General features: G+C 39.5%; 1 long non-coding RNA gene across 2 annotated transcripts; it reads right to left on the reverse strand.

Moving 5' to 3' along the window:
• Positions 1-2,853: 2,853 nt before the first annotated feature.
• Positions 2,854-10,084, reverse strand: LOC143690175 (uncharacterized). 2 transcript variants are annotated; one of them, XR_013179025.1, is made up of 3 exons: positions 9,927-10,084; positions 6,791-6,904; positions 2,854-2,965 (listed from the first exon to the last, which is right to left on the reverse strand). It is a non-coding gene; the product is annotated as an uncharacterized LOC143690175 (long non-coding RNA). The 2 variants fall into 2 exon arrangements; XR_013179024.1 differs by lacking the exon at positions 2,854-2,965 and adding an exon at positions 3,786-3,826.
• Positions 10,085-12,280: the final 2,196 nt, after the last annotated feature.

Raw genomic sequence — 12,280 nt, forward strand, 5'->3', positions numbered from 1 at the left:
AGGATTATACCACTGAACGATACATGCATCTCTTAAGATATTTTCAATTTGAGGAACCTACAGGGCCACTTCTCTTTATTATACTGAGCAAACTTTTCTATTTTTTTCACATCCTAATGTTTTTTTTCCTTGTCTTTTTTTGTTTGTTTTACTACAATTTCCCTAATTCCACAAAGGATTTGTGATGCCACATTTACAGGTTTTGTCCGTTTCTTTAATTTTGAAAGGCAATGGTTACCACAATGCCAATGAAGAAAAATAAAGTTCTCATATTTTTTCTTCTTCTATTCTTGTTTCTTTCATATTTTATGATATATTACTCAATGTACCTCTAAGCATGTATCAATCTCGTTAGTTAAGATTAGGCATCCCCAAACTTAATGATACATGATTTATCTTTTTCAAAAATTAGAAACATCATTTGCTAATTAGAATCATGGATCATGACTTCTATGCTGATTACTTATGATTTTATTAGAAATGTATTAACCAAAAAATTATGCCCTCCATCCTAACAGATTACTTTCTTCCTATAAAGGAAAAAAAAAACCCAATCACAAGAGAGGAAATCTAAATGACGTATTATAAGGCATTTGGGCTATACTTCCACTGAGAAAGTGAAAAGACTCAAGACTGGGAAATATTCCTGTCACCCCAGGTTGAATTTGAAGAAGTATTTTTCTGGTCAGTTTTTTCAGCAAGACAAGCTGTGCTTTCTGTTCTATTGGCCTGTGGCCGGGGGTTTCCCCACGATGACTTCCATCTCTTCGCCTTGAATGAGCAGTGGCTTGGCAGGTTAGGTTTTCTTTTTAGTCACCTGATAGGATTTCCCAGGACAGAGGTGTCAAGCCAATTTGACCTGACTTCCCATGGCCTTCCTGTGGGTGCCCCTGAGAAAGAAAGAACTATCTCTTATTCCCCCACCAGCACTGATGTCATACTTCCTCCCTCCTGAGCAGGGAGCCTTGATGCTTTCACAGAAGCTTCAACCTTTGCCAGAGAGCAAAGGCCTTGAGTGGCAGCCTTGTGCCTGTGCCGTCTGTGGCAGGGCTGTCTGTCATGGAGGCAGAATGCTCTGAGACTTCCTCTTGTGTGAAGACTGGTGAGAAAAACCACCTGCAGGGCTTCCAGGTCTTCAACACTTTGTTTTGCATCTTCCCTCTTCGGAGGTAACCACATCCACTGCCATAGCTGCCACAGCTGAAACTGAGAAGAAACTGTACAAAAAAATATAAATCCATGTGAAGTTGAATGCTTTGAATAAACTCACTTGAAGTTTTACTCATTAGAAAAAAAAAAAGTCTTCATATTCCTGTGTCACCCACTAGATTTTAAGGCACTAGAGAGCATGCACTGTAGATTAGGTTTCCTTTTTCTATCTCAAAGTGCCTGATAACATGGGATTACAGGGCCTGGGGAATGGAGCCAGCAAAGTGACCAGACCAGGCCCGTAATCCTGAAAAGACCTCAATTTTTTAGCTGCAGTTCAGGGCCAAATCTATACAGGGAACAGATATCTCATTACACATTCTGATGTAAATATATGCCTGTCCTCGTTTTCCTAAGAGCTATAATTTTGCCAATCACGAAGGCAGCTGCATTCACTGTTACCTTCTGATGACAAGCCACTTTTTTGTATGGCTGATTGGTTAATTTGGGATTTAAAGAAAGTACTTTCTTGTCATAGCTATTCCTATATATATATGTGTGTGGTCCTCTTTTCCTTGAGATTGTAGTGATATCAAATGTCAATAATTGTCTGTGCTATATGTACAAATAAACAATTTAATTGTATATCATATTTGCATATTATCATTGAACTACTGATATTTAGCATTATTTAATATTTACTATTATTTAAAATATTTCTTCATTATAGTATCACGGTTGACAGCACAGACAGTGTCAGGATAACTGCGTTTGAATCTCTGCTCTATCATTTACCAGCTGTGTGACCTTTGCAGCTTCTTAAATTCTCTGATTTTAGCTGAGAATAGTAGTATCTACATCACAGGATTTTTGTGAGACGCAAGTAGGTTAGATGTGTAGCCCTTAGCATGATGCTTGGCATATACTAAGCACTATATGTGTTTGCTAGTTTTTTTAGATTCATGCAGGTTTTTTTTTTAATTTGTAACCGATATTGGTACATTTTTTTATTTTATTTTTCATAATAAATGGAAATATTTTATACATAGAAATTGACTTAGGTTGAGTTACCCCAGATACAGAGCTAAACAAGGAAAATTTTGGTCATGATCCCAGGAAGTGCTGGTAAGGAAAAGTAAAATGACTCAGGGAAGGGAAAAAAGTCAACACAAGGTGGTTAGCAAGGCAGAGGCATGGTGGGCAACTGGGGCTTAACCCATGAGAGACCTCTGAGTGATGGGGTAGAACACATCTCACAGGTGTCTTACCCAAGCAGGGCATTTCTCCTCCAATGCTCTTCCCACACTCACCGAGGGCTGCTCCCAGCAACAATGACTCCCTAGAACTTTCAGTGCACCCCACAAGAAGCAGAGTGAAGCCATCAGGGCCAAAGGCAGTAGGTGCTCACAGTTCCATGCAATGGGCATGGAACAGAAGGGAGGGTGCTAAGAGGATATGCAGGGCACTGGCAGATCTGCTGTGATACATTTTGTTAACTCTGACCTAATTATTCCCTAATAATTTATTTTCACCTTTTATTATACCTCTTTCTTTTTCAGTGGCAATGGTAGTATACTTATAAGATACATTTGCCAGGACTCTCTGCATAGCTAGTGATGGAAATCCCAGACACACTATGTTTAGCAAAGAGGAACGTTTATTGGAAGGACACTGAGCTATCACAAGTTACAGAGGAAGAATCTCAGGGAAAGCCGGAACCAGGAATCAAGTGTTGGCAGGATCTTTCTCTCTGGTTCTCACCTCTGCTTCTCTCAGTGAGACAACTTCAATCTCACCTATCACAGAGCACCATCTTCTATTTGGAAGGAAACAGTCATCAATACCTTCTGCCCAAGCATCATATTTCACAGTTTTTGCTACCAGCAATAAACTAATTCTCTTTCTTACTTACAATATGAATAACTGCATTAACACAACAAATATTTATTAATGAATTAGATATTGTTGCAAGCACTAGGGATACTGATCTTTTAAAAAAAAGAGACAAAACTCCTATCCCTGTTACTCTTACATTCTAGTAGAGAAAAGTAACAATGCTTTAATAAATATGTAATATTTATTGCATAAATGTGTAATGCAGTATATTATCAGGCAGTCATTATGGCCTGAGAAATTGAAGTAGGAGAATGGGGGAGTGCTATTTTAGATAGGGTAGTGGAACAATAGTTTAGATAGGATGATGGAAGAAGCCCTTTCTGAAGAAGGTACATTTGAGCAGAGAGCTCAAGGTACATTATAGCAAGAAAGCCACTGTGGCTGGACCTGAGGGGCAGAGAGACAGCTAGGGGTCAGAGCATGCAGCCATGAAGAGAGCTTTGGACTGAATTCTAGGAGAAATAGGTAGTCTCTGTAAGATTTCGAACAGGATAGTGACATGATGTGGCGTGTTTTAACAGAATCACTGAGGCTGAAAAGCAATGGAAATCAATGGGACAAGAGTGGAAATGGACAGTAATTAAGAGGCTACTGTAGTCATCCAGAGAAATCCAAGTGAGAGGCTCTGACAGGTTGAACACAAGTCAAGTGCCTACGCAAGAAGCTATCAACTGTGGAGTCATGTAAAACTATGGTGGCCCACAGCGGGTGCAAGGGTAGTTCAGTGGTAGACTTCTCGCCTGCCATGCAGGAGACCCGGGTTCAATTTCCAGTCCATGCACTTCCCCAAAAACAGACGAGTAAACAAAACAAAAATTCAACAAATGGTGCTGCAATAACGGGATACTCACATGGAAAAATAATGAACTATGACCCCACCATACCGCATACAAAACATATGTATATATATATATACGATGGCCCACAATAAATTATGCCTACAGTGTAAATTGGGTTTCTGTGCCAAGAAGATAGAACACAGGCACACAGAGGCCCATCACATAGGTTTAGTTTACAAATTACCACTCAAGACTCTTAGACACTTATAACCCGATACTCAGAATCATAATTCAACATTAATATGTAAATGAAATGTGTTATTACAGCTTTGAAATTTTTTACTTTTGATGGTAGGAAAGTAAAAATTTTCCAAAAATACTGCTTTGGTGATAGCATCCATTGTCATTAAAAGCGAATGCTAAAATATGTTTGGTAATTTTTAATTTTGAGCTTATAAACACACAGCATTCTCAGAACCAAAAAAAAAAAAAAAACTGAATTCAAAATTATTAGTAATTGTACTGAAAAGAAATTCAGAATTAGATTTTTTCACTCATTATCAAGTAAACATGACAAAAATCAAAATATTAATTGTATATTTGCCTATCTTATTCATCCTTCCAGCATCATTTCACATTTAATTTTATTCATCTGTTTCTAGACCACTGTTAGCTTTTTTCTTTGAACCAGCACTAAGGTATCTTAAAGATCCAATTGTAACTCTCTTAATATCCACAATATATCATTCATCTTTGAAAAAAGTAGCCATTTTCCAGGAAGTTTTATATATGTGTGTATATATATATATATAAATTGTGTGTTATATGGGCAGTTTTATATAGAGAGTGAATTGTGTAGGGCTTTATTACAATTTCATAGACTTCTATCAACAATATTGAGGATTTTTCAATGCTTTTTTATTGATTTTGTATTGGCTAAACCTAATGTGAAAGAATAAATCCGAGTTTCCCCAAATTGGAACTCTTTAATGGCCTCACTAAGGCAGCTGTTTACTGTTGAGGATTTACCCACCCCAGGTACTGTGAGAGGCAAGAGCACTGAAATCTAACCTCCACCCATCCCCATCCCCACAAGTCATGCCCCCAGGGTTCTGAGCTCTGCCTTGATCTCTTCTCCCCTCCCACTCTGCCTGGGTGAGCTCCTCCATTCTCAAATTTTACCTCTTCTATATGCTGATGGTCTCAAGCAGAGACCTCTTTCGTGAGCCTCTGACCCACTCATCCCACTGCTGCATTGACATCTCCAATTATCTTAAGACTCCTTTGTTTAAAAGGATTAGAAACCAATTTGAGCTACTTAAGCAAAAACAGGTAATTTATTCTAAGGACCCTAGTTTTGCTCAGGGAATCCAGAGCCGGAAGTTCAGCTGCACTTCAAGAGACCAGAACCAAGAAACCAAGAACTGGGAAAAGATCATAACCCAGGCTATTCTCTCAGGCTCTCTCTCTCTCTCTCACTTCCTCTCTCCCTCTCTCTCTCTTTCAGGCTACATGGTTTCTCTTTTCCACCTTTCTGTGCTCATCTGCTTTATTTTTTCTCTCTTTCTGCATCTTTCCCTGCTTATCACCCCACAGGACAAAGCATGGTCACCGCACAGTTCTGGAGTTTTCAGTTGTCCTGTGGCTTCAACCGTAAGCGAAGACTTGACCATCTCTGAATCACAAATCAGAATTCCCGATAGGAATTGATAAAAGACCTATTTGGATTGACTATTTCCGATTTTCAGAACTCACACGCCCTTCTAAAGTGATTCAGGAAAGACAGAAAAATCATTTCCCAGAATCCTCTTCTCTTGCTATTCCTAGGTTAGTCTGCCAATTAGGCGCTTGCACAGAATTTAGAAAGTAGAAGAGAAGAGAGGCCGTTATGCTCTAGAGACAGGCGCATGGGCAGATGTGGGGTTCAAAGCGGCTTCATGAGAGTTTCCCAATCAGTGCTGCAGACAGAACTGGTCAGTAGGAACCTCCCAGAGGTTGTTGAGGTTGACAACAGCTTCAGGATGAGTCTTAAAAACCTCACAACTCAGTGCCATAGACTGACGTTGTCCGCTGTGACTCCCCTGGCCACGGCTCCCAGCAATGGCAGAATAAGCCTCTAATTCCCTGCATAAAAACTCTGTATACGTGAAATACATAAAGCAGCTTCGACGTTCCTGACCAAACCCTGATGGATGCACCTGAGGGAAACCACCTCAGCCAGGTTGTGGGTTATCTAGTATAAACACGGCTGCCAGGAGCAAGGTGGGTCCCAGAGAGAGCGTGCAGTTGTGAGCTGGGAAGATTCCCCAGAAGAAGTGAACTACAGTTGTCACACAGTCACACCTTCACCTTAAACACTGTCTGCCCACACTAAGCCTCCTCACCTGTGCTCTTTCTTCACAAGGTCAGCCTCAACTTCACTCAGTTCTCCAAGAGGAAACCTTGATTCTTCCCTTAATCTGGCCTCTGACAGCTAATCAGTCTTTTAGATCTGCCAGTTTGTTTCTTAATGTGTCTAGTATTTCTAGCTTCCTGGCCATCCTTAGGAAACAGCCTTATCTTTCTTTAACTCCAACAGCTACCTAACCAACTCCTTGTCTCTAAGTATGGGGCCCCAACTCTATTCTCCAAACAGCTTTTTTTCTGAAATGAATGATGATTGTGGCATGCCTGTCTTCAAATAAGAGGCACTCAAGTCCTTTAATTTGATGCAGAAAATCTTCCATGGGCTTCTGGCCCAGCCCCCAGCCCCCAATCCAGCCTCATCTCAGCATTCCCTGACTCAGTATTCTAAGCAACTGCATCACCAAATTGATTTCAGTTGTCAGCTCATGCTGTCCTCTCTATCAGCTGTCAGCTCAGGCCTTACCTTTTCCAGGAAGCTTTCACTGACTTCCTCAGCTTGAGTACAATTTTCTTCCTTTATGCTTCCTTAATATAGTGGCAATCTCTGTCATTGTACTTACCATTTTATATCATAGCTTTGTTTATGTGTCTGTTTTCTCCACTAAACTGGAAGCTTCTTCAGGTTAAGGGATTCGTTCCATTTGTCCTTATATTCCCAACACCAAGCACAGTACCTGACATAGTCAATAATAAAAGTAATTTATTATGAATGATCAAGGAATAAACATATGAGATTTCATTAGTACTATTGACATATTTCAGAAAGCTTTTGGCTGTTCCCATTTCTAGTCCTTGTCCTTGCAGGGTTCTATCCCACAGGTAAATCCATAATTCATTCACTTTTGGCTCTTGTTTCTCTTTTGGCCCCTTAAACGCCTTCAAAGCAACCATTTTTTTCCTGTGTCTCTTCACTAATTTGTTCTGGTCCAGGGGAAACCATTTTGGGGTGAGCAATCAGGGGACAACAAAAACATGTAATATAAGCAAATATCTATTCATATTTGGCATGGACTTAGCACAGGGAATCGCCCTTTATGATCACGGTCCAGATGAAGTGAGTTCACTCATCTTTATGTTTTCAACCATCTCCTGTGCTGGTTTGAAAAGATTATGTACTCTAGAAAAGCCATATTTTAATCCTAATCCATCTTGTGGAGGCAGTCCTTTTAAACCCTACTCAGTACTGCAGTTTCTTTTAAACCCTATTCAGTACTGTAGGTTGGAAACTTGATCACATTATCTCCATGGAGATGTGATGTGCCCAATTGTGTGTATTAACCTTTGATTAGAGGGAGATGTGACTACACCCATTCCAGGTGGGTCTTGATTAGTTTACTGGAATCCTTTAAAAGAGGAATCATTTTGGAGAGAGCAACAGAGCCATGAGAACCGTGAGAGCCCACAGGCCAGAGACCCTTAGAGATGAAGAAGGAAAACACCCCTGGGGGAGCTTCATGATAAAAGAAGCCTGGAGAGAAAGCTAGCAGATGTCACTATGTTCACCATGTGCCTTTCCAGTTGAAACAGAAACCCTGAATTTCATTGACCTTCTTGAACCAAGATCTTTCCCTGGACACCTTATATTGGACATTTCTATAGCCTTGTTTTAATTTGACATTTTCACAGCCTTAGAACTGTAAACTAGCAACTTAATAAATTCCCTTTTTAAAAGCCATTCCATTCCTGGTATATCACATTCCAGCAGCTTACAAACTAGAACACTTCACTGCTCCAAAAGGTATTTCCTGAAGTTCTAAATTTCCTGGAAGCCATGCTAGAGGTAGGAGTGATTCAGAAAGGTAACCTTTGCAACATTGTTCTTAGGGCAGATGGATTTTAAATATGCCCCTTTTGTTATTTTCCCAGCTTAATAGTAGGTAGTATCTGGTGATACAAACATATCAGATTAGACTCAGTGCTTATTTAGTAAATATTTAGTTCCTACTGGTTTCTGTTCTATCACCTGTGGCATACTGAGTTATCTACCCCAGAAATAAACATGCTCTTAATCAATCCAATTCTGTGCGGTTGAACCCATTTTAAATAGGATCTTTTGAAGATGTTATTTTTAATTAAGATGTGGCCAACTGAATCAGGATGAGTCTTAATTCTATTACTGAAAGCCTTCTAGAGAGAAAGCCAAGGGGAGGGGCTGGAAACTGAAAATCGACAGACCCACAAGAGAAAGGGAAGACAAGAGACCCAAGGATTGCCAGCCAGTCAGATGCTACCAACCCTTGGAGGAAGCAAGCCTTCAGCCAATACTTTGAATTGGACTTCTGGCCTCTGAAACCCTGAGCCAATAAACATCGTTTAAGCCAATGTGTGGCACTTGTCATAGCAGCCAGGAGACTAAGACATTGCCCTTCACGTGCATATAGCTGTTTTTTCCTGCAAATTATGTTTTATAGGACAATGGGGAGATTGCTTCTCCTCTAACAAGAAATCATAATAGCAAATACTGTTAAATTATTCAGTGGATCCTTAGTTCATGCCAGTTACATGGATTAACTCATTTATTCCTCCTGATAAGTCCATGAAGTAGTTACTACTTTTAAACACTGTGTTGCAAGTAAGGAAATAGTCACAGAGAGGTACATAAGTAAATATACCCACTACCCAGAAAAAGCAGACTTTTTGTATTTTGATGATTTAAATGGGAAAAACTGCCATAACCCTAGAATAAATCTCAAGGGAAGGAGGGTGGTCCCGAGTGCATGAGGAGACAGAGGTTAGAATCAGTTTTAAGGAAGTGCTCCGGGAGCCAGATATTACCTGAGAAATGGCCAGGTGTGAGGATTGAAAAGCCTAGCAGTAACAGGAGCAAGCTTTGGACCTGAATTCGGGATCCACTTGGGCAATTTATCACAAAGATCATTGTAATCACCAGCCCTAGATTGTTTGATAGCCTGTGCAAAGAGATGGACCAGACTCACCATCGCACCAGCCACTCTTCAACAACAACACTGTAAGGCAGCAGAGGAAATTGTCCTAGAGGACTAGCCAGGTCCTGCTTAATTGTGTTTCTACTTTTTCAGACTTATAATCCCCAGGAATTTTGTAAGGAGGAGGGAAGTTTTAAGAAGCTGTAAGAAAGAAATACTGGGTTTCATACCATAAGAAGAGTGCATTTTGGTATTCAACATAACATCCAATAAACAACATCTATGTTCCTTTCCTGGTTCTGTGCCTATTGAAATATAAGACAAAAGATTGAAATAATGGAAGAATAAAATACTACCCTTTGCTAATTAAACTGATATTAGCGAATGCAGTATGTGGATACATGGGATTCAGAAGCTCTGATTTTCAGATACTTACCTAGCCAGCAGTGTTAGAGGGTCATGGGCACCCCTATGAACCCCAGGTTGAGCAGAACACATGCTCCCCATAGGTAGTCATTACAAGAGGAAAAGAAGAGAGAAAAGAAAGGGCTGGGAGGTTTGCCCTGTTTGTCCTCCCAAATACAAAAATCAGATGAGTCCCCTACCACTGGGGCAGAGCAAATAAGAAAGGCTGAAGAGAGATCAGGAGTGTTAAGCTCATGGAGTTCTTCCATAAGCATGGGGAGAAAAGTTTCATGCCACAATGGTGGCTAAAATAATTAGAGATGTCAAAAAGGCATCACAGATCTGCACACTGAGTTCATAGAGTACTTCATACTGATTACACATGAAGATAAGTCTAAGAAATCACCATCAGGGAATCTGCTTGAAGTTCTTGGAATGCTGGTTCCATACTTGGGTTGCACTAAACATCCTGCATAAACATATTAAGAGGCCAGAGCTTGGAGCCAGAGAACCTAAGTTCAAATCTGAGCTCCACTATTCCCTAATGGAGTGACTTGGGGCAAGTTTTTTGTCTCTTGGGCCTTACTTTCTTCAATTTAAAAGTGGGAAAGATGAAACCTATGTCTTATTGTGAGGAAACAAAAGCACTTAGAAACTTACCTGGCATCAGCGGAGCTAAATTGTTGATAATGATGATGACTCTGATGTTGAACATTATTAGTGACATTTGTCAGGACTTTGTAGCTTTAGTTTGTAATAGAAATCTTATTAAAACAAATATATTTTTCCTAAAAAGCTGAGAAATCATCACAAGATTCAGAGCTCAGACTAGGTAGCAGAGAGCTGGAATTAACCATGATTGGGGTTGCCCAAGAGTATATGATGATGGAAGAGAAGAGCAAATAATAGACCATAAAATTTAAGCTGGATGGTTTTTTCTAGAGTTGGGTGCTAGAGGGATCAGCTAGAAAGTCAGAGAGAAGAATTCTTGAAACTGAGATAATGTAGGGGGTGAGAGTTCTTATTATTATAATGCAAGGTCTAGGATATGACCATGAGAACTGCTAGGTAAATTAAAGGGCAAGATCTAAAGAGAAGGGAGGTTATAAAGTTGAGAGACCAGGTTGTTTGAAGAACCATCTACATGCATATTGGAATTCATGATAGAAGTGGAGTTAGAGCAACAGTGAATCAGTGTAAGTAGGTAGGTAAAATCTTTCCAAAAGCACAGGAGGGGTTAATAGTGCTGTAGTCTGATGGCATGATAAAGCAGGAAATAGCTAAGGAGTTTTAGGAAGAAGAGAAGGAGAACAGTGTGGATTCTATGATGAAACCTGACACTTAAACTACCTCCACCTCCATGCCCAGGATACAAGAAGAAAGGGAGAGAAAATAACTACACTTTGATAAAGCTGCAAGGGAGTCAGGTAATCAGGGGAAGAGTTGGGTAAATTACAAACAAGAAGGTGATGGGAGCAATTAGGGAAAGTATTACAGATATCAGGGATTTTGCTGAAGACTTAGGGCAAATTCAGAGGACACAATGAGAGGTTTCAAAAGTTGAGGACAGTTGGAGCTGGGGTCAGAAAAGTAGGAAATACAAAGCTATATGTAGATGAAACTCTGGGGATGAGGAGTAACCTAGGAGTCCTGGGATTCTTGTTGATTTTGTCTTCAATAGGAATAAAAGGCATCATGGGATTATGCCTGGTGGTAGAGAGGCTGTGAATGTTGAGAATCCTACCAAACACACAGAAATCTGGGCCCCTTTTGGCCCTTTCCAATGGTTTCCTGAAGATGGGTGGAAGGGGAATTTCTTATTTCCCAAAGAGTCAGGAGCTCTGGATTCTTTCTGGGTTCTTTTCCTGAGAAAGGATGTCCACATCTGCATTAATACCTATAGGTGGAGCCATGGGAGAGAAGTCTCCTAAGAAAATGTGACATCATGAGGACAGATACATAGGAAGAAATGACTATGGCACAGGCTCACAGGCCAACATGCCTGGAGCCAGTAGGAGATAGTAGTTATGGGTGAGCTTATAAGACTTTGAATTGGATGTATTCATTTCAGTGAGAAGGGAGCTGAAATTCAGGGAAGTAGAATGACCTGCTCACAGTCATAGAATTCATTATAAGCAGGGACCTATGTATCTTAGAAAGCTCTTCCTAAAAATAATTAGCAATATATATGCACATGTGTATATGATGGACTATTTAAAAAGAAATTGATTTATTATCTGAGAAAATCACTATTGGGAATAGGCTAAATTTGTTTAAAAGCATTTATTATAATCCACCTAAAATTTCCATTAGATGGCATCATTACCAGTAAATACTTCAATAAGCGACGAATAGATCCATGTTATAGAAGAATAATTGACTTTTATTTTACATTTGTCATTATAATCACCAATTATGGGTTCCAAAGTGAAATGTCCAGTTACATGTCAAATTAAAAATAATAAATTTAAGATTTACCATTACAACATGCTCAGAGAAGATTCTCTGAAAAACTCTTGATAAATTAAAATCTAAGTGAATTATATGCCTGAAGCTCTCAAGTGATGTCTGAGAAACAAAAAACAAAATGAAACATGTTATCCTAACAATTTTATAAATCATACATTTTAGCAGTGTAGAAATGGTTACAGAAAGCCCCTGTTATTCTTAAATCCTTCTTGACTTAGTGGTGATTATAGAATTTAAGAAACTATTTCATAGATCTAGATTTTCTTGAAGGCTCTCAACCAAGTGTTATTC

Source organism: Tamandua tetradactyla, chromosome 7 (genome assembly GCF_023851605.1).
Source record: "Tamandua tetradactyla isolate mTamTet1 chromosome 7, mTamTet1.pri, whole genome shotgun sequence".
Classification (NCBI taxonomy): Eukaryota; Metazoa; Chordata; class Mammalia; order Pilosa; family Myrmecophagidae; genus Tamandua; species Tamandua tetradactyla.